This window comes from Anguilla anguilla, chromosome 11 (genome assembly GCF_013347855.1).
Source record: "Anguilla anguilla isolate fAngAng1 chromosome 11, fAngAng1.pri, whole genome shotgun sequence".
NCBI classification, from domain to species: domain Eukaryota; kingdom Metazoa; phylum Chordata; class Actinopteri; order Anguilliformes; family Anguillidae; genus Anguilla; species Anguilla anguilla.
In genome coordinates this window covers 14405915-14429042 of record NC_049211.1, presented here as the reverse complement: position 1 = coordinate 14429042, position 23128 = coordinate 14405915, and positions in this window count along the sequence as shown.

Here is a 23128-nt window from a genome sequence, read left to right as displayed (position 1 = left end):
GTGAAATGAAACGTTATTCAAATTGTGGCCAACATCTATGTGATGATGTAATTTCCTTCATACAGTTTCCTTGATACTAATATCTAAGCAAAACCTGTCAGAAACCTAGCTTTAGAGAACATTATACCTGAATGAACGTTAATGTGCTATAAATATAAGTATATGTTGAATTGGATATATTATATCGTGACGAAACACAGCTGAGAATGTTGCAACTGCCAATAATGAAGCATCAACTAATTTCTGCAGCTAGCCTGTGCCTAAACATATCAGACAAAGGGCATTTCCTATTTAAATGTCTCCGAGCTGTATTGGCAAATATGTGGAGATGACAGACTATAGCATGCAGAGGAACACAAAGCAATTAAAACAAAGTGCAGAGGTCAACTGGCATGCCCAATTAATGGCCAGGGAGCAATTTCTCCTAGGAACACAGACATAATTCATGCTAATTATATCCAGGGGTATGACGAGTCCACATAATGATCATTTGTTGTCTCTAAGAACCCCAACAACCCTGCAGCTAATGACGAAGGCAAAACAAAAAATTTGACATATGACACTGCAGCCATTTCCATGAATTAGATTGATAAAGTGCTCTTCCTCTAATAGAAGATCAATATTTTATCATTGTGTTGAGGTTGTCAAAGGAAGGACTTGTTGAGGTTGTTGACTTTGTTTACTGTGTTTGCTGAATCTTCGTCTGCACATATTCCCATTATATAACTGCAATTTGAAATTGTTCACATTTGGTTGTAATGCATTTTTTCATATCAAATGTCATCACTTTCTGTGGGGTTCCTTATTGCTGCTGTTCATATACATAGTTAGATTACAAGAATCCACAATGAAAACTTAAAGGAGACTTTATGTGTTTCAGTCTTCAATCACTTATACCAAAAATGAAAAAGGCACATATTTGAATTGGTTGGTTTATGGCAATCGCAGCTGAACCAGTTTAACCCTGTTGCTCTATTGAAGCTGGTCATTAAACCAGCATTGATTGGCTGCAGAAGCCTATGGTATGAAAAGTGACACCATCATCAGAGCCAAGGTCATCTTATGCAAATGCATGTTATCAGTGTTCCACTTCCCAGTTACTTGCATGCATTACAACCATTGCAACCTTAATGTTACGTTGGTGTCAAGTATACACTTGTAGTGTCTACCTTAGCTATTCACCAACCAGCTGACTGGCATAATGAGCTACTTATAAATTGCCTCAGAGGTTGCAATAAATGTACAAAAAATATAGACCTGTGCTTACATTAATTATTAATTTGCATTAGAGGAAGGTTCCCCTGAAATGTACGTTGCTTATGCTCCTCAATCACTGAGCTCAGGACTGAGACCTAATCAGTATGTAAAAACTTTTTCCATGATGTCAACTCCATTCAGTTTCAAAATAGTTCGCTTTTGTTTTTGAAAATTATGACTTCATGTGAAACGGCTTTTTGTGTTGTCAGACTTCTTAGTAAGGTCTCACAGGGCTCGATATTTGGACCTCTCCACTACTCTCTTTATACCAAATATATTCCACACACACACACACACACACACACACACAGGGTGACACATGGTGGAATGGAAAACATCTTTCCAATATTGTGGTTTCTCACCTCCAGCAGATGGAAGAACATAAAGCACCCCATGCAGTGTGGCCAACTCTGGGACACACAAGGCAGTGCATATTGACCGAGTGAAATGGGATTTAAATCTGGTGACTGATTGGGCCACATCAACCATGTCTACCTTTTCTGCCTGATAAGCATGTCCATAAGATTTGTTTCCAAAACTCATCTGGCTCATTTAAAAAAAGGTTTTGTGAATTCCAATCTCACCTTTCTGCCTGGGCACTGATGAGCAGTTTACATCTGGAAGTGTAGCCTCTGCAATTTCCCTCTCGCAGTATTCTGCAGACAGTATCCTGCGATACTTTCACCCTAAATGTATGATGATCATTAGCAATTACTCTAGCTGACAATTAAGATTTTATTTCACAGCTTGTATAATCACCCTGTTATCACTTTCTGGTGTCTTCTGCAGACAGCCTGATCGTGGTGATTCCTAAGTCCTCCAGCAGTCCGTTTCTTCTTCGGGACAGTCCATGCTGTTGACTTCGGGATACTCAAACATTCCGCAATAGCTCTAATTGATTTTTTTTGTTTGTTTGTTTCTTCATCCTCATTATAGCTTTCTTGGCTGTCGTTCTTATCTGTCCCCCATCTGCAGTTTTCTTGTCTTGCCTTTGAAACAGACTCTACGAAATGGTTCCAAAGCATTTGTCCCATGGCCTGACACATAGCTTTCCATTTATAAATAATTGGAGTAATATGGCACACCTGTTGAATTTGAAACAGCTGACAGTGATAGTCATTTGTCACAATACTTGTGTTGACTTGGGGGGGACTTGACTCATTGAATGGTATTTTTGCAATATGGTTCAATGTCTCTTTAAAAAATTGTGAAATAAATGCATACATTGTGAATTTTGCCTCATAGTTTGATTTTGAAATACAAATTTGATTAGTATAGAGGAAAAAGAAAACAATTTGACAGAACTGCCCCAATACATTTGTATTTAGCTGTTTTGTATTTTTCTGTAAAACACAGTAAGACATATGTAAATGCCATTGTCTGTACTTTTGTCTCATATTAATCTTTTGATCTTGAATCCAAAATAACAAAAGATAATAAATTACACTCTATTGCTCAGCTCTGTTTTGTGATGTTCCTTTTTTGTTAAAGGTATTCAATCCCTAAGCTGAATTACCTTTCAACATACTTGTGTTTAGTCACCTTCAAATAAGTCTTAAACAACAAATCTTGTTGTCACCTGTACTTGCTGTAAATGAGCCCAACCTCTTCAATGACATAACACCCTAGTTGAGTGATTCTCTTGCTTTAGGAAGGTCAGGTTTTATTGCAAGCACTGGCACTACTGACATACCATTACATAGCGAGTTGCATTACACAGCATCGCATTTTGACACCACCATCTATTCAGTACTGTGCACAGCATTTCTCTGCAACACTTTATTATTTCTAATGTGAATGATGCAGTTAGAAGCCAGTAACTACCTTTCTAAAATCTCACTGACTTTCACTTGATTTAAAGAAATCATTATGCAACAAAAATGTAAATCCTTAATGACTTCAGTCAAGCAGTATTGCTCAAAAAAGCAATGAGGGAATTGTGTTTCTTCCAGAAAGCATCCTCTTTCACAGATGGTAAAAAAAAGTGTCACACTATACAGTTTGCACAGTAAACAAACAGTCTTGCTTAATTTCCAGCAGCCTTATAAAAACTGATCCCCCCCTCCACTGCCTTCTATAAACATGCGTGCTGTTCTGAGGGTTTATGAATCAGGCTTTGAAGAACACACGCATTTAGAGGAGAATTAACCCACTAAATGAGCACATGGCATTCGCACAGCAAGCTTTCCCTTGACCCTGGTCAAACCCTCTCCAGTCAGCTGTCTGAGCTATCCTGGACAGATTATCCAAATTCTCTTAAAGAAAGCAGCAAGTAACCTTTTGCAGTCTCTCACCTCTTAGAACATCAGCAATCTTGCACAGCAATCACGCACATTTTCATCAAACGTGTCTGGCAGACACACTGCTGCAGAACGGCTGCTCAAGAGGTTGAAAAAAAAGGCTACGTATTACATGAATGAGGCTCTGAAAATTACGTCTGTCAGCTGTTCTGCTATCCTGAAGTCTCCAAATTTAGTCTGGTACATACAGTGTGCATTATTCAAGATAATGTACAAAATATACCCAATTAAACATGAAGAATTGAATAGCAACATGCAGAATTTAAACTCAGCCTTCCTGCAGTTTGAGTATTGAGGATCTCATGGCCATAAAATGACACACTGCTTCATCCTCCACCTCGCAAAACCTGCATTGCAGCCAAAAATGTTTTATTGAGGCAGCAGTTTCTTAATCAGACCTGTCTACTATTCTCTGTTAGTTGAGGGGTGATGGAGAAATTGCTAAATGCATGATAAAGTGATATTGCATAGTACCCACACTCTCCCTTTCACTACCTAGCTAGTTATTTTATTTAGAGGCACAACTCTGAGGAAGAGAGGACACTGCAACAATGGCTATTCAAGTACATTCGGGTGTAGGATGAGAACATACAGGAGAGGTTAGTTAACATGTAGGGCATGTCTGGCAGTCAGTGGTAATGGCTTCATACAGGCCTAGCCATAAGCAGGCTCAGCACTCGCAGTTTTTGTTCCCACTGGGGCACGTCACATCAAGCTCGGCTTGAGTTCGCTCTGAGGCAGTTTTTTTTCCGGAGGAGTAGAAAACAGAGAGACAGCGAGCAATACAGCCGTGCGAGGAGGAGGAGCGGCAGCTTCTCCCCGGATCCACTAGATTCCCTTTATCCAGGCGAAGGCGACGAGGAACTGGGAGACAGAAGTGTGACAGAATAATGTTTTTCAGCTGCTGTCTCCCTACCTCAGCCCCAGATAGCCTCCATGCTGCAGGCCTCAGGGCGGGAGTGCTGTCCCCCACTGCGCTGCAGCACAGTGCTACTGTACACTTTCAAACAGCAGCCAAAGGCAGCAAAATGCTATTCAGTGAAGCGTTCTCACCCAGTGTATTTTTGGTACCAGGATCAGACCATCTATGTTTAAATTAAAGCAATGTGTTAATCATGATCATGAATGTTTATTGTTATTGTAGAAAACTATGTTGGAATTCTGGTTTTCATTTTCATCAACATGCTTCACCAAGTACATAATGTAATTGTTTTTTTTTTTGTTGTTGTTGTTTTTTCTTCTGCCAGCTGATATTTTTATCTTTAGTTTTGGTGATTACTGTTCTCGCTCCCTCAGCATCATTTTGGAATAAAAAGGGCAGTATCTCAAGCACATTCACTCTCTCCATGAATCCAGATTTGTGTGTGTGTGTGTGTGTGTGTGTGTGTTCGTGTGCGTGTGCATGTGCGTGTGTTTGTGTGTGTATTTGTGCGTGCGTGCGTGCGTGCGTGTGTGTGTGTGTGTTTGTGTTTGGGATGTCCACAATGGAATATCATTTTACTTCAGCTACAATGCATTACCTGGCCATTCCAAAATAGGGTATTTCAGTTCAGATACATATACCCCTAGTATTCATAATGTAAATATTTGTGCAGAGGAAGACAATAATGATCAAATAGCACTCATTTTCAATTCTCAACATATTTTTTCTGATACCACATACAGTATATCTAATCTCTTTTAAAAAATCTTAAAATATGTTTTAATGAATGCACTGCACTATTGTAGATCCAGGGCAACATCAACTGTTTCAAGAAAACTATTATCTCCAAATAAACTAAAAAGTAGATATAACAAGATCTTTGATTTTCAAATCACGTATATGTCTGCCAAAGCACGTCCTGCCACAGTTCATCATTGAGAAGGTCACAGAAGTTGATCAATCTACTTGTCATGCATCATTCATAAGAAAATGTTTCAATTCAATTAAAATTGACTTTCATGTAGATGAGCCATCAGTAGAAGAACCTTGACCATGATGGTGGTTAATGAAACTATTAAAATAACTATTTGTACAGAGATTAGAGATACTAGTTTAGAATTTGTGCTAACTTATGAATAGTAGATGGTTAAAAAAAAGTAACATGAATCTATGAATCCGATCAGTTCTGATGAGTGATTCTCCTCCACCATGCTGACTGCTTTGTCCCTTTGAATCAACTGCCATGCAAATGATCCATTATCTAGAGCTAAGCCCCTCTGGAAACATGTTCCCTGTGACACCCAAGTTATCACATGAAACCAGGATAATGCATCATATTTGCCAAGGATTACTGTAAATTATATTTGATCCCATAATGTTTCTTTAGGATGCCAGAGGCTCCCAAGCAATACATTTGATGTGCAGGTTTACAGGAAGGGAGGAAGGTGGTGGGGTGGTGGGGGCGGCAGTTACAAATGCGCATGGACTTATCTGTGAAATGGAGATGGATCTCTCAGGTCTTTTAACTAATTAAAAATTCCCCATAAGATTTGCTTAGCCATCCGTGCTTTCCCTCTCCAGCCTTTGCCCTGTTGGTAAATAATTGCTAGAGCCAAGCAGAGCAACTGAATCAATTATTCGGGCGACATTCGTCCTTTGCCTGTGACAGACATAAACTTTCCAGGACTACTGCGCAGTCATCATCCTCTGTCCTGGGGGGTTAATAATGAATGAGATCCTGAACTATTGCTGTGAAGAAGGCAAAATTCAATGTATAAAAATGTATACAAATGTATACAAATTCTACTTTTCTAAATAACAAATCTTGGTAAAAACAACTGTGTATCGCATGCAACAAATACAATATATAAATATACAATAAAGACACACTCCTCTCTTCTGTATTTTGGACAAACGGCTGAAATTTTAGCTCTTTCTCTCTCATGTGTCTAATACAAGACATAAAGACCACCAAATTAAGTCATACATATCTTGCAGACTTCTATCTAGAACACAACATGATGCTGCCTGGAGATAGACAGATAGGAGATTAATTTGTCATTGAATAGTTTACCCCAAGAGGATCACTAGTTTTAAAAGATAAACACTTATATAGTTTAACACTCGTTTGTTAAGATTCTGATTTTTTAAAAGAAACTGGTACGCTGGATTGTTTTGACTCCTCAGGTCATGGCTGTAGGTCATTACTGCAAATGAGAATTGATTTCTCAGCTGTCCTGTCTGGTTAATTATAGATAAATTAAATATAAATAAATAAAACTCCAGACCGTTAACATCTTAAATTAAGTAAAATTTCTGAGATCACCTTCACAGCCTGTGTCAAAAACATTTTTTTTCACAACTCTTGTACAACCAAAATGATATCAACCTCTTCAAAGGCATCCTTATTTTCAAGTGAATGAAACACCTGCTAATATAATAAACCACCTTTAGAATCTGAATCTCAAGCAATGAGCCAGTCTCTTTATTGTCGCAATGCAGCACAATTAATGTGCAGAAAATTAGCAGATTACAGATGTTACTATTGTGGCACCAGAGAAAATTTGATACATGCTCATGCCAATGATAACCACGGTAACCAGTAACTATGATCTGCACTATTCAAAATATAATTGGCGCAAATGCAGTACATCCGAATAGGTCTGACAACTGAACAAACATCTTCTCAGATCCCAATGCAGTGAATGTAGCATACTGCCCTTTTTTGCACTATAGAAATACAAAGAAAGCCTTAGTCAGTATTGTGAGAATATTTTTACATTTTAAAGTAGCTATGTCACTCGAGACATTATACTAAAGTTGGTTGTGATTCATTTTCAATATAAACTAGATTTTTTATATTTAAAACCTACGGCCAAATCTTTGTAGTCAAGGCACAATTGTCGAATGTTGGCGTTAATGCAAGGTGCTGGGGAATCAAGGCGTGTCAAACTCAATTTCAGTGATGTTGTGGCTCCAGGCTAGTGCAACTGCGGTGCAGTTGTAAAAGAGGCTGGTTTGAGAAGAATAGATTAACTGTGGGTGTTGTGGGTATTTGGTTTTGTTATTGCTAATCAAATCACCACCTTTCTTTCACTTTAGAACCAGTGCCTTAGCGCCACAGCTAACTGCTAATTTTGTCATGGTCAAATAGCAAGAACACTATGAAAGTTATGATCACCTCTATGAACCATTGCTTCTGATATCAAAAGAAAGGTGAGCCTGAATAGTTTTAATTTGACTATTTATTTTTCCTCTCAAAAAATATACTTTCAATTTCTATGGCAGTGCTAATAACTATAATAGATGGTTCCTGTGAGCAATTCCACAGATGCAGAGAGGATATACCCAGAGTGGCCAGGAACAGGAGGCAGCTGGCAGAGACAGCCTCCAGTTGGCCTCACCATTATGCTGCTGCCACTATTATTTCAACATGACAGCCATTGTGCTTGCAAACCAGAGGATGGGGAAGAAGGTGTGTTTAGTTTGAATTTACTATAGCTTTTTAGTTTATTTGCTATCAATTTTTATTTAATGCTAATATTTGAAATAAACAAAAAAAAGTTCACCACTTCAACTACATTTCATTCATTTCAGACATACATGTGATAAGATGTATTGAACCATTCGCTGTAGCCAACTTGTCCTTGCTCTCTCCTTCAGTCTGTGCCTCTGGAATCACCATCACAATCATCACATGCAACTGCCTCTCTCTGTAAAGCTCAGCAATGTGTTCTCTACAAGGACTGTGACACAACCACGAAATTTGGCTGTGTAATGCAGAACACAGAATGCCACAAAGAATGCACTGACTCTCTGAGGACTGGATTGCAATGTACCACCTGAACAATCCAAAAATTGAAAAGCATTCCATTTCAACATTCCAAAGGTTTGCTTCATTATTAACCAAGCCCCGCCAAAAGCATGATTAAAATCAAGTTGTCGGTAAGTTCCTGGCTCACTATGTGGAGTAAGTATCCACGATTCTAACCAATGCGTATCTTATACTATTTGATGGGTGTAGAGCCGGTCTTCCACCTTCTTTGTGTTTCTTATTCAAGTAGCTTACATTGATTAACTCCAAGCAGATGCATTACCTAAATTGCCTGCATTAGACTGCATATCTGAACATAGTTTGCATTTCAAATTGACAAATTGAAATCAACATATTTCTTGCATCTGTGTCATGTTCATTTGTGCAGCACGTACATAACACCACCAAAATTGCACAAGGCACCAGCGTTTGCGTTAAAACGTGGTTTGAGTTGGTCTAAATGCAAACACATTATTCAGTGCAAATTTCCACAGCACCAGATGTTTCTATTGGCACACCTCCTATTGTGTCACCCAACCCAAGTTAACACAAATGGGTTTACTGCAGACAATGAAACTACAAACCCTGGAGCAGGTAAAAAAAAAAAAACATATTCCACAATATTGCACAAAACAAAACAAGTAATTCCAACTGTGCCCAGGTGCATTTGTGCTTGTGTTCACACCAAAACAAGGCCCAGAGCCTTTGAAAACAGAAACCTTTTTCAATAAAGTCAGAGAAAGCATAGGATCAATATTAAAAATCTAATTTAAAAATCTGACCAAACACAATGGAATGCAAGGAGTGGGGGGGGGGGGGGGGCTTTTAAATGAAAATAATATAATGAAGATAACCCTGAAAATACAATTTAAATGTATTTTAATTGAACCTGACGGCAGGACCACACAGCGCAAAGCAACAGCACAATTTATTGTGGAGGGACCCAGAGTGCATGCTAATGGCAACCCTGCAGGTACGGAGAGCTTCATTCACATGGGCGCCACCACCTCCTCTCCCCTCTCCTCTACCCACTTCGCTCACCTCATCCAAGTGTTCTCTCTCTGAATGTCACTGCTGACATCCCACAAGGAGTCATTACGGCAGCCATCACTTCCTCTACAGCCTGACTAAAAAGGCTCCCGCCTCATGCTCTCTACTGCTGACGAATCCTTAATTAGGCAATAACAAGGATTGCTTAAGTGTAGACTCACAAAGGGGTGGAACATCAAGTGAGACATGCACTAAGATTTAATAAGACTTATAACTGGAATATTGGTCTTGCATGTCATTTCCCTAAACCTCCCCTTGCTCATGCACCATGATGTTTTATGAAGGCCCAGTTGTAGTTCCAGCTGTTATTTATCCTTTTATACTTCTATAAATCTGTGATGCTCCTGTTCTCTGTCATTCTCTCATTCCATTTCAGTGATTTTGCTTTTCAAAATCAACGTCAGCATGACTTGTTTGCATGCTCTGCTCCCTCTCTGTCACCATCCAAACCATTAAAATAGATGCCCCCTCCAGTGTCATTATACACCCACATGCCTTTCATCTCTGCATCTTTGCTAGACCAGTGTTTCTGGTGGAATTACAGCGCCCTCCACAAGACACAAGCCACAGTTTCTGAAGGTAAATTTCTTCTCTCTGCGCATTGGATCACCTCCCTCAGTGAAGCAGCAGGCACTCAAAGCAGCTTCAGGATTTACAGCTGCTTACACAACCTTCTCCTACAACACCAGCAGCCCCAGCCCCCATTCTCCCCCCCCCACACACACACACACACATCTCTTTGTCTTATCAGGTTTAACACAATCTTAAAATGGAGTTGTCTGAGAGATTTCTCACTGAAGGCAGCAGCGGCGGTGTGGTGCGACTCTGTCCCCGTTGGTTACAGGCACATCAAATTATCCGGTGAGTCATGGGGACACTGACAATGAGGAAGCATGTTTGTATCGTCCATCACCAGAAACGTCTGCTCTCGGACGTTTTGCCCTCGTAAAACACGTGCAGCTGTCACTGCAGGAGCAGGATGTTGCTGTAATGCAATTTCAAAGGCAAACTCTCAGTCCGGATCGCTGGTCTGAGACGAATAGAAATATAGACTTTAATCTTGCCGAGACCATTCCTAGATCAATTCACCGTTGAAATAGTGATCATTATTGACAGCAGAAACAGGAGTGGTAATTGCATAAACGCAGCAATGCATTTATTTATATGTCATAGTGTGTAACACAAAGTGAATGCGCTACAAGGCAATTTATGATTGCACAGCCTAAGAAGTCTAGCAACCATTTTCTCCAGTGCAGTGTTCCAAGTGCCACCAATGCTCACAAGATCACAAGGATGCGCAAGATGCACACACCTTTAAAAAGCACAGTAATTTTCATGACTTAACAGATGTTTTTCCATTTTTACAAAAATGTTGTTTCCTACAGACAACATATTCCCATAACTGGACGGGGGGGGGGGGGAGGTGTTGGGATTTGTTTGGACCAGTGGGGAAATTGCCTCCACTGACTAACCAATGTCACTTCTGAGCCAACAGAAAATTGAACTGTATGAGGTAACTGCAACCATCCTGTCTCGCATTTGCAAATCGAGCATTGAATCCAATTACAGTGAACATGAGACATGTTGTCACAGGAAATGACCTGCTGTCATTCAAAAGACACTATGATATCAGTTCTAATTATGTCCTATTATTCTGAATAAATTAAGGTGGAAAGAAACTATATTGTTCATATTTTTTCAAAGGCAGTTATGCATGCATTACCACATAATGATACTGCATGCATGCATTATCAAATCACTCGTACTTGTAATGCACATTGATCATGCAAAAAGCAAGTCAGTTGCGCTTCTAAAAATTGAGGCCTTGTTACACGATTTGTGCTCTTGAATTATTGGTATTGAAATGAAACCTTTATCTGTGCATGGGATTATCTCCTTGACTGAAAATGATTTCTTTGATACAGCATTATGTACTTACAGAAATCTTGTAATTAGTGAATTAAAATGTTCTTTGCTCTTACATATTGCACAGAGGACACTCAATTTTTCTTAAGCCCCTTTAAAAGGCTTTTGTATGGTTGAATTGTCAACCATAGAAATTACTTCTGTATGAATGAACTTACTATGTACTTGTTTGTTTTCATAACTGTTTAGCATTCTAAAGACTACACTTTGTAAGTTGCATGTGTATATGTAGCACTAATGGAGTCAAACAAAAACCTCATTTAATCTGATTTACCTTGAACCACTATATTCACTTTCTGTCTTCAGAAAGTCTAAAGATGCAAATCCAAGCCATGTCCAAGCTAAATACAGCTTGGTAAGCATATCTGTCAAATGGGTCTGCTAATTTTATGTGTGGTATATCTTAGTGATCCAATTTCTCCAATATCATCCTGTCTTTGCCCTCTGTATGCAATTGAAGGACGCTTCCTTGTGTGTGTGTGTGTGTGTGTGCGTGCATCCGGGTGTGTGTGTCAGGGGACACACTTTATGATAGGCCTTTAAAATGCAATTAAAAATGTCTGTTGAGGACATTGAATTGACAATTAATATGCAAATTCTTTTTTTAATTGAGCTAAGGGATTTGTTGGGAGGACATTTGGTGACTTTCATTTTAGCAGCAAATTTCATATTTAATGAAGGAAAAACAGAACACCAAGAAGAATCCCCTAAGAGAGTCTGGAATGCAAGAAGCATAAATAAATGGATAGGAATAGGAGATGCAGGCAATCTCAGGGCATGGCTTGTGGTTTAGTTATAATTCAAGACATAGAGCTACACTTTCGCTGACAAATGGTGCCATTTTCATGTCACTTAAACTAAATGATAATGTTAACAGTTTGTGTACCAATGGAATGTAAATTAAGGAAGGTCTTTGGTTTTTCTAGAGTGTTGGACTGAGTGAGAGATGTAATGTTCAAGGCAAATGCTAGATTCTGCTTCAGGAGGATGTCCATCGCACATGTCACTCTACAGAGAGGATCAATAAGAAAACATCAAAATGAGGCCCTGTGGATTAGTTACAGATTACATATTCAGTTACTGAAGAAGAGATCTTAGCAAAAGAATATGAACTAACAAGGAGAGAGACTCAACAACACATGCATGAATATTGATATGCTTCAGCGGATAGTCTCACCACAACTGACATCACTTCTAAATAATTCATAGGGCAGTTAAATCCATAATAAAATACATCTCTGTGATAGATGTCAGTGTGTCTACCTTCTGATGCCCACAGTTCATTGACAGTGCCCATGCAATTCATTTTTAATGCTAAGTTTATACTTATCATAAAGCCTACAAAGCATCTTATTCATGGTTGCAGGTGCTTTATTATGAACAGAAAATGTTTAGAATGCATACAAAGCACAAGGTTTCACAAATCATTGTCGCCTGTCAAACACATTTCATAATTAAAACAAAGTAAATCTGCAGGTTGCTTTTGTTCCATGGATGACATAGAGGAGGACGTTCAGTCCCCCCAAGCATGGGCAACTACCTTCTGTAACATTCCTGCAGAAATATCACAGACAGTACCAAACACAGCTTAATTAAGTGAGGATTCAGAGAGACTGATGAGAGAAACTGAACAGTCAGCAAACAAATCAAACCTGATGACTCATTGTTCAGATAGTGCAGAAAATAAGCAATTCATTTGGCTTTCTGAACAGAATGTCACTGCCACACACACACACACACACACACACACACACACACATATTTCCTTGTTTTTGTTTCATCTCATAAATGAGCAGAGTAGCATAATTGCTCTCTTCTGCCCTCAATCAAAGTGAAAGTGAGAACAATAACCTGGGGACCATTTTATGTCACTACACTGGCAGAGACAGAGAAGCTTGAAGCACATTTCTGCCATAGAAGCTGCACCATAATAACGATATAGCATTATATATTTATTCTATTTCAAAAAGTTAATATCCATGATTTATTAATGCTAAATGTTTAATGTTATTTTAAATATCCAGCTGAAATGTAATTTGTTTTTTGATGTATGACTAATTGTTTTTCTTTCCTCTTTTTGTTGTGGGCTTATGACATACAGTATATGCAGTATACTGCGGAATGAGCCTGGTATGGTTTTGACTTGCTCTGAGTCCCTTGTTTTTTTTTTTTTTGTTTTTTTTTTGTAATTTACCATCTGTGAATCATAGCTCTGATTTAATATATCCTTTATTTATTTATGATGCCCTTAGCAAAGATTTGTTTGTTGATCCACATGAACAAACTCAAGTGCAATACAAAGAACACATGAATAATATAGTACAATGAACTGGTCCGATAATTAAAAATATATATATATCTAAATTAAACGCAAAAATCAGCACAGGAGTGCAGTTTTAAGAGGTTAGATTTATGGTGAATAAATAAATTAGGTTGTAATCTCTAATTAATGTAAAATTAATATTTAATACTGCGCTCCATTCATCTTGAGCAGTCTGTTCCTTTTGATACAAGGGATATTTAGTTACATTTTGGTCCCACTGGCTCACATGTCAGACTGTGATCTGTGTAGGCACATAAGCACCCTCACCTTCAACATGGAGAACATGTAGGTTATAATACACACAGGCAGGGTATTGTGTGCTGTCAAGGGAACTGTAGACTCTCTACTGGCCTGCATGCATTTATGTTAAAGCCTTACTTTTAACCACTCTGCATTCTTCTCATGCAGATGTATGCATTCCAGGGTAGTAGCCTAGTGCTAAAAGACGCTAAGGGGAATAACTGAACTGAAGTAGGGTCATGTTCAGAAAGGTTTGTACTTATAAATCAAGCTGGCTCACACTGGGGAATGTGGAATAAAATATGAGCCATTCAGGATTAACCATTTTGTCCTTCGCTCCAGTTATCCACACAATATTGGACTTACTTACCATACCCAAAGCATACCTCAAGGCCTTTAGGAAAATGTATACTTCATTTAAATAACTGGTCAGAGGTTTAAAAAAGTAAAAATCGTCTTTGTCTTACAAAGTATTACTTGTGGATTGTATTGTCATTTGACAATTTGAATTAAATTTGAAAATGCACATTTCTTTGTGAGGCCCATTTAGATGTTGTATGGATACAGTATGCTTTATATGTAAGTGTTAAATAATAAATGGCATGAAATAAAGCTTTGATTGAGGCACAAGCATCGCACAGCCACTGTTTAACTGCATTTGTAGCCTGGGGGCAATATGCAATCCAGTCTTCCTAACATACTCTGAGGTTTGTTACTGCTATAACTTTCACATTGGCCCATAAAGACCATGTTCAGGAGAAAATTACAGCCCACTGTCTTTACATGTTGAATTATTGAAAAATAAAATAATATATAACAACAAGCAATAGGGTCTTAAGAATATTCTTAAGAGAGATATAACTCTGTACATCCCTATTGGAGCTCAGTAAGTATATGTCATAATTCAGTTACATTACATTACAGGCATTTGGCAGAAGCTCTTATCCAGAGCGACGTACAACAAAGTGTATAACCATAACCAGGAATAAGTGTGTCGAAACAGTGCAGTTCATGCACTGTTGCTATGTGTAGACTGTCCTTGCACTGTGTTTTAAAGGGAAGTTGCTTGACATTTAAAAATTCAACATGACAGATATTTTCAGGGATCGATTATGTAAAACAAAGACTAAAGGATTGGCATTTATGTTACAGTAACATTTATAAAAGGGACAAATTATCATTCTCTTCTGCATCAGAAAACAATGACCAGAACTCGCAAGAACAGGGAGCTAGGCATTCCATGCCTGAATTTCATATTTCAATTTGTTTAATTATTTAGAAAGATAAATGCAGCACCCATGTCAGATAAAAATGAATACATTTGCAGACTTATGTTTTTTTTTTATGATCAAGACTTGATCCAGATTAGCGTAAGAAGAAGACCCTATCAGAAAATGTCACTGTTGGCAGAACATTAAGTATCCACCAAGGACAATTCAGGAGCCTAAAACAAGAATTGCTTTACTGCAGGCTTTTCTTGAAGATCAAGTACACTCAGTTCCCACTATCAACAATATAATGGGTAATATTAGAAACACTGTGACATTCCATTCCCTGGGGAAAATGGAAATAGCATCAGTAGAGCAGCTCTTCTTTTCTTTCACTTATAGATTTTAATGGCACTGGCCAAAGTAAAGTGCAGACAAATCTATTTCCACGATTGAAGAAGCAGACAGCAATCAGTTGGTTAGTTCAATTGTACAATGTTGGATGGAAAAATATATTCTCCGAAGATGGAACCACTGCAAGAATTTGGTAACACTTTAGGGCACGTTAATTAGCATTAGTTATTCAGTTCAATTCAGTAATCAGCATTAATGAACTAATGTGGGCAACATAGCTCAGGAGGTAAGAGCGGTTGTCTGGCAGTCGGAGGGTTGCTGGTTCAATCCCCGTTCTGGGTGTGTCGAAGTGTCCCTGAGCAAGACACCTAACCCCTAACTGCTCTGGTGAATGAGAGGCATCAATTGTAAAGCGCTTTGGATAAAAGCGCTATATAAATGCAATCCATTTACCATTAATGTATCTAGTAATAATTTACTAATGGTGTGCATGTTAACTAAGTGTGTGTGTATAAGTATATAATATAAAATAATTTATAAAGATATTAGATTATATTACTTAAGGGATGTATGTTTCCCACTTTACAATAAGGGTCACAAAAAGCACTAAATAGTAATTAATTAAAGGGTTGATGAATTTCTTTTCCTGTCTTTTGAGGATTTTCATTTCCTGTTTTTTGAGGCTTTTGGCAAATGCAAGCACTTCACTTAAAACAGTTAATTTTTTAAACATTAATTCTCTTCATTTTTGCACGGGGAGGTTTAATTAATACTTGGTATTATTATGCATGCTAACTTCACTGGAAATTATTACCATATGCATAAGTATTTGATTGTATGGTACTGTAACAAATGTTTAAATCATATTTTCAAAAGTATTTTATTTTCATATATAAAATGTATTAGAATTTCTGTAATATCTGTAGATAACTCAGATAGTTTTAAGTACATGGCAAGGCTAATGCTATCATTAAGTGACTGGGTTTGATAAGAGTGACTGATTGCACATGTGTGCTTCAAAGATGGATGGTAACTATTACTGCAACAAGCCCAAAATGTGATCTATTAGGAGTACACAAAACTTCACAAAAGATTTGGTGACTACAAAGACATGAGCAATGCCATTTTTAAATTAATTATATTATATTATATATATATATAATATTAATTATGTTCTAGTCATGCATAACATGATTAATCACTTCCAGGAGGTGTCTGGTGAACTACTAGGCCTCAAGGACAGGCCATTAGTGCTGAAGTTTACTGAGAGAGGATATTTACTGAACATTTAGAGAATTGGCAGACAGAATAATATGTGGAGATTGATGAATATTTCAGTATTAAAAGCCAAATACGATGCAAATTCAAGCAATAATACATTTTCACTGATCACAACAGACAAACACTGTAATGACAGTCATCTCTTTTCCAAATTATGTCATGCGGATAAGCGGATTTCATTCTTCTAGCAGGAGAGACCTTTATGGCAGTCTCGGTTGACACTGAAACCATATTAGTACCAAAAATTATATGTGAAAAAGTCGATGTGAAAAAGCTGATTGATTAAAAAAACATCCCAGATGTGTTTTTTTTTTTTAATACAAAGGAAAACCACAAGTTTATCACAGAAGAAATCTCTTCTTACTAAATGGCCATCCTTCTGCTGCTCACACATTCTGCTATTAAGACATGTTAATTAAAATCACCAGCAGGTGTGCAACTGGCCTTAATCAGTTACAGATTGAGGCTATCTGTGTAAATTATAACGAAGAGGCCTTGATCTTCACAGTTTCACAACTCAATTTATATCTCCAAACAGTGTGCCAAAGGAATATATTATCACTGCTGGATCCTCAGGATAAAAAAAAAAAAAAATGCACTGCCATTGTCCTGAAAAAACTGTTGTAGAGCATTCAAGTGAAGAAGTCTTTTGACTAGTTTATAGTACATAAAAAGTAACCCATTCTAATTTTTTACTTTTGTATATACAAAATATACACTTATTTATATAAAATATACACTTTTTCCTCTGCCCAACCAAACTTTGACCATTGTCTCCATTATTTTCGATCGATCAATTTATTTTTTTTTTCAAATTAATATTTCTCACCTTATTTCCCAGTCTTTATTCAGGAGGCTTAGACATTCATGAAAAATGCTTTGTTCAAAATAACAAAATAACCAAGACTTGATTGGTGCTACTGCAGTAGCACTGAGGTTTGCATATATGGAATGAGAGTCATCATCCAAAGTTCTACTTTTTACTCATCTGTCCATAGAACATTATCCTAAAAGGCATGCTGGATGATCCCCAATGCTCGTCTGACATTTTGCAAATGTCAGATGAGCATTGATGTTTCTCTTGGTTAGCAGTGGTTTCCGCCTTGCTACTCTCCCATGAATCCTGTTTCACTGGTCTCTTTCTTATTGTGCAGTCATGAATACAGACCTTAGCTGAGGCCTGCAGTTCTTTGGATCTTCTTCTGGGATCTTTTGCGACTTCCAGGATGAGTTGTCACTGCACCCTTTGATAAATTTTGATAGGCTGGCCACACCTGGGAAGATTCACCACCATTCTAAACATTCTCCATTTCAGATAACAGCACACACTGTGAATTTTAGCCTTAGAAATGGCTCTGTATCCATTTCCAGAATGATATATATCAATGACATTTTTTCTCATCTCTTCTGGAATTGTGGCATAAACTTGCAGAAACTGTGGTGACTAATTCACTCTGATGGTAAGGCTTAATATGAGTGAGGTTTAGATTCAACAGGGCTGGCTACAATCAAACTAGGCTGTTTTCAGTCAGGTTAATGTAATTATCAAATAAATTAGGTTAATTGGTTAACTTAATTGGTTCATTAAATAAATGAAAAAATAATTTTTAAAAATGTATTTTGTGTTTACTCAGTTTCCCTTTGTCTAATATTACCTTTTGTCTAAAGATGTGAAACCATTCAGTATGACACATATACAATAATAGAGGAAATCAGGAAAGGGGCAAATGCTTTTTCATGTCACTGTACATCATCGCCCCCCAGCCAAAGTGGGCTAGAGCTGGGGCTCGTGCACATGTTTTATATTAAAGTTAAATTATGTTTAAACATCGTCAGTGTTGCTTTTCCTCCTCTAGTTACCCTTCTGGAGTGCAATTATAGGCACCATCTCTGCAAAAGAGCAGAGCAGAACAGGAACCATCCCCCACCTAATTGAAAAGCCCGAGACTACTCTGTGCCATGACAGAGCTCATCAACAGCTTTGAAGGTGGCATGGGCATCATTTACACTGAGCCAATCAGCACTGATTAATCAGTTTCACATAGTTCCAGTACGCAGCACAATCTGGGTGGTGGTTGTGTTGCATGAATAGCTACAGTTCTCTACTTTTTGCCCCCGACCTCTGTTCCTGACAAAAATAGATTCTATATTCAGAAAATCAGACCAGAATAATTAAGCTACAAGGCAGATTGAGTATAAGAACCTCAAATCATAAAAGACTCATAAAGGAATTCACAAGATAAAAGTACTTATTTAATACATAAGTATTTTATAAATGAGGCCCCAGGTTTCCATTCAATTATCCAAAATGGTGTCCTGCTTTTGACATCAGAGAACAAGGATACAGATTTTCCCTGTTTAGTAAGGATACTGAGGTCTGCCTTGCAGCACCTCTGAGTGACAGCATATCTTTCTCACCTGACACACAGGATAGATAAAGTGCAGTAGTGTCAATTGAAAATACAACATTCTTTCTTGCCAATGGGTGCATACTGTTACACACCCACAACAGGGGTTTAAAGACTTCATTATCAGCATAAACATGTTAAGCTCTGGGCAATGAAGCAGATTGCTCAGATTAGCTGTCATGTCTTCAGAGATTTTGTTGGGTTTTCTTCAGTAGGTATCCAAGCAACTGATCTGCAATTTGAAGACCGATGCAAGGAGAGTGTTTGGAAAGCCAGGACTGGTATTAGGTGGATATTGCACATTTACATATTATTGACTGCAGTGCTGGACTACAGCACTAAAACCACCATTATGTGTAATTAACCTGTACAAATTAGTGACACTGTTGGGCCCTCGCCAGCATGTACTGACATAGCCGGTTCTAAGCATGTGTGATTCATCATGGAAACAGAATTGTTATTACTGTTCCTAAGAACCTAGAACTTAGAAATTTTACAAACATTTTTTGGAATAGGTTTGGTAAATCTGTGCCCATTTTACACCACACAGACCACACAGCATGGTCAGATAGTGCTGATTGGCACTGAAGTGTATTTCATTTGGAACATAACTGGTTGCCTAGTACAAAGTTAGCAGTAGCCCAATCATGTTTGATTTAAACTCAACCTACCATTGGCAAATTGTGAGATAGAAATTGTGTCCAGCTACTGCACTCTGGGTAATTGTTGGCTAATGGCATACTCTATTTGAGGCTCAAAATATGTGAATAAGTGTCTGGTCTGCCCTTGTAGTACAAGCCATTATGGGCTGAGCCACTTGACAATGCAATTTTAACATTGCCTTCTGCAGAAACTGTAAATTGTCACCCTACAGTCACACAAAGAGGAAGCACAGCTTTGGCCCAGTTATAGACCTGTCTACTTCTCCAGACTCAAATGTCCCAAATGTGACAGTACTGGGAATTGGGGATGGGGTGTGATCAATTGTGATATTAATATTTGTGTTTTGGCTCATTTAAACCAACTGAGTGATTCAAGCGATGGCTGTGGTGTGAAGATTACTTCGGGTTAGCTTTAAAGGTTCTGGTGTGTCCAGAGAGCAGCCCCGGTTCTAGATTGCCCTGACTGGGGGGCAGTCCCAGATTTCGGGGGTGGCAACTTTTTATTCAGGGCACAGTGTGTGGCATAAATTTTGCATGTTTTTTCATCCTTTGTATGCTAAAGTGTGTTACATATACAATGCAGTCCATAAGTATTTGTATCGTAACTCCAGCACAAGGTACATACTGTTAGCTCTGATACATAATACCTATGTATAAAGAGGGTTGTAATTCCTACACAGATCACCCAATAAGGATGTAAACCCCACATGGTATATTATTTTCTCTTTTCTCAAGTCGTTTTTATTTTTCTTAATGATGATCTAACAGTGTGGTCCTTTATTGCTAAGTGATTTTTAAATTTTTTTTTACAACTCAATCTTTTCCCATTAATTTGAAACACACTCAGCTATGTGTATGTGGTCAGCAGGTTAATATCAGACTGCTGTCAGCCTGCCACTACTGTTATATGGTCCATTTTTCATTGAGATTTCCCCCACCTCCTCCCCTTTCTGGTGATTATCATTAATGATGAGCTACAGTATAATTCACATCTTTAGCTATATCATATCCAAATTATGAACTACTACACAGCATGTGAGTGCATGCGGAGTTGACTACTAGACAAAGGTATCACCTTGAGTATCCACTTTTCCAGTAATTTTCTACTATAAAAAGGACACTGTAAATGATAACATAAAACCATGGAACACAACTTTATATTACTGGATAACAATTTTAAAGTTAACAATTTATTTTTGCGGCAGTTCCTCCCCTTGAACTTTAACAATGGGCGTGCACAGTGTTACAGGTGTTATAAGTTAATGACTGTGTGTTTGTTATCTTGAAAACAAGACTACTATTCTGCAATGCATATTATCAGAATTATTAACAGACACTACCGGAGCTGGAAATGAGCAAAGGCGACATAAGTGTCATCATCAAGCTGCATGGCTGAATACCTGCAAAATACAGGAGGGAATGCATTTATTTATTTATTTATTTATTTATTTATTTAGTCAGTTAGTTATTTCATTTTAGCATGAAACAGTAATAGCAACAATCATTTGTGTTTTAAGTATCCCCTAAAATGTATTATGCAACTGATCAAAATAATAATAGACAAATAATGGCATTTATATTATCATTTTAAATTTTTATGATTAATGTTACATTTGCTAATGTATTCTCATTAAACAGAGTAACACTCAGCAGTGACTCAATTGTGCTTTAACACCTTTAGCACCTTAACACCTTACCTTTAGTATGTTTTTGGTCCACCGTCTCATAAAAATTTTTTTAAAAATAAAACAATTATAAAGAAATAAAATAACTGGAAGCAATCAGAAATAACCTCAATGCCATTACATTTGAGTGCTTATCAGCCTGACCAAGAAATTGATCGGGAAATGGGAAAGCATCTTGTTCCCGTTGAAAATTATATTGTCAAGCTATGTCGACTCTCGAGATCACATTTTAAGCATTAAAATAATCAAAATGACAAATACATCTTAAATGCAACTGAAACAGGCCTTGCGATTTCCATGCTTATCTGCAGAATCGAAAGGGGCGCTGTGGCAGTTCCTTGCCTAATTGAATTGGCAGCCATGCAGCAGCAAACAAACTCCCCTTTATTTCCCTAAGGAAGAAGGCTGACAGAGACAAAATCTTCTGCTTTTCATTTCTGTCGCTCTCATTTCACATTCATTAATTCACCTTGTAGCCACCATCTTTTCACCCTGGCTGAATTATCACTTGCAAATCAGTTCCGGTAACAAAGACCTTTTTTTTTTCTTTTTTTTTTTGCCTGATGGGAACATTCAAGTTGGTTATAGTGACAATTGCTAGGAAATTAATTTGGATCTTTTCATATTTGAGGAAGAGCTCCATTGTATTCTTTGACCCAGAATGGACAGAATAATTGTAGCATTTCAGAGTGTCATTTCAACCTTCAGAAATGTCACTACATAGACCAAAATCCTACAAAAGGAATTGAAAGTGTAAAAATATACAACACATTAAAATAGACAAGAAGAATATAGCTTGATATCAGAGTGAAATGTGTTTTTTTTCAGGATTATTGAATCACATTTTTAACCCTCACTTACATATCTCACACAGGTTATTGCAGTCCTAATATGAAAATGATTGAAATGAAAATCCTTGGGGTATAGGTATTCATCTCATCTACCTCAATCATAGCTCTACTCAAATGTGCAATTAGACAAACCATCCATCCATACATACATCCATCCATTTTCTATACCCACTTATCCTGGGCAGGCTCACATGGGGTGCTGAAGCCTATCCCAGCATGCATTAGGCGAGAGGCAGGAATACACCCTGGACAGGCCGCCAATCTATCACAGGGCATAGACAAACCTGAAAAAAAAAATGTATCTGTCTATCTGTCCATCAGTCCATCCATCCATCCATTCCTAGAAATGCATCCCTACCAATGTCACATAGTTAGCACATTTTTTAATTCTACATTTAAAAAAAAAAGACTGGTCAGAATATGTGGATACCTCATATTATTAAAAGCTTTACAATATTTGAATGACTAGAGTGTTTCTGAATCTTCTGTGATATCTGTGATAATTAAGTTTCTGTGATATCAATCAAAATAATGTTCTGCAGGCAACCTGAAAATAACCTTGGCTATCCTTCATTCATTCCATGCATGCCAACACCCATCTCACTGCTGGCTTAATGCAAACAGCACCTCTTTCTGTTGAATTCTTTATTCTCCGGATCTTACACAGACTTAACGCTGAAACTAAGTTCAGGGTTCAAAGAACAAGCAAAGCATACTGATTATCATGATAGGAAACCTGTATAAAACATAATGGTCGAAAACTTAAAACATTTAACTCAGTCAAGTTTTTCTTTTGATTGTCACACGTGCTGTGTGTTATATAATTAATTATCATGACATATTTCTA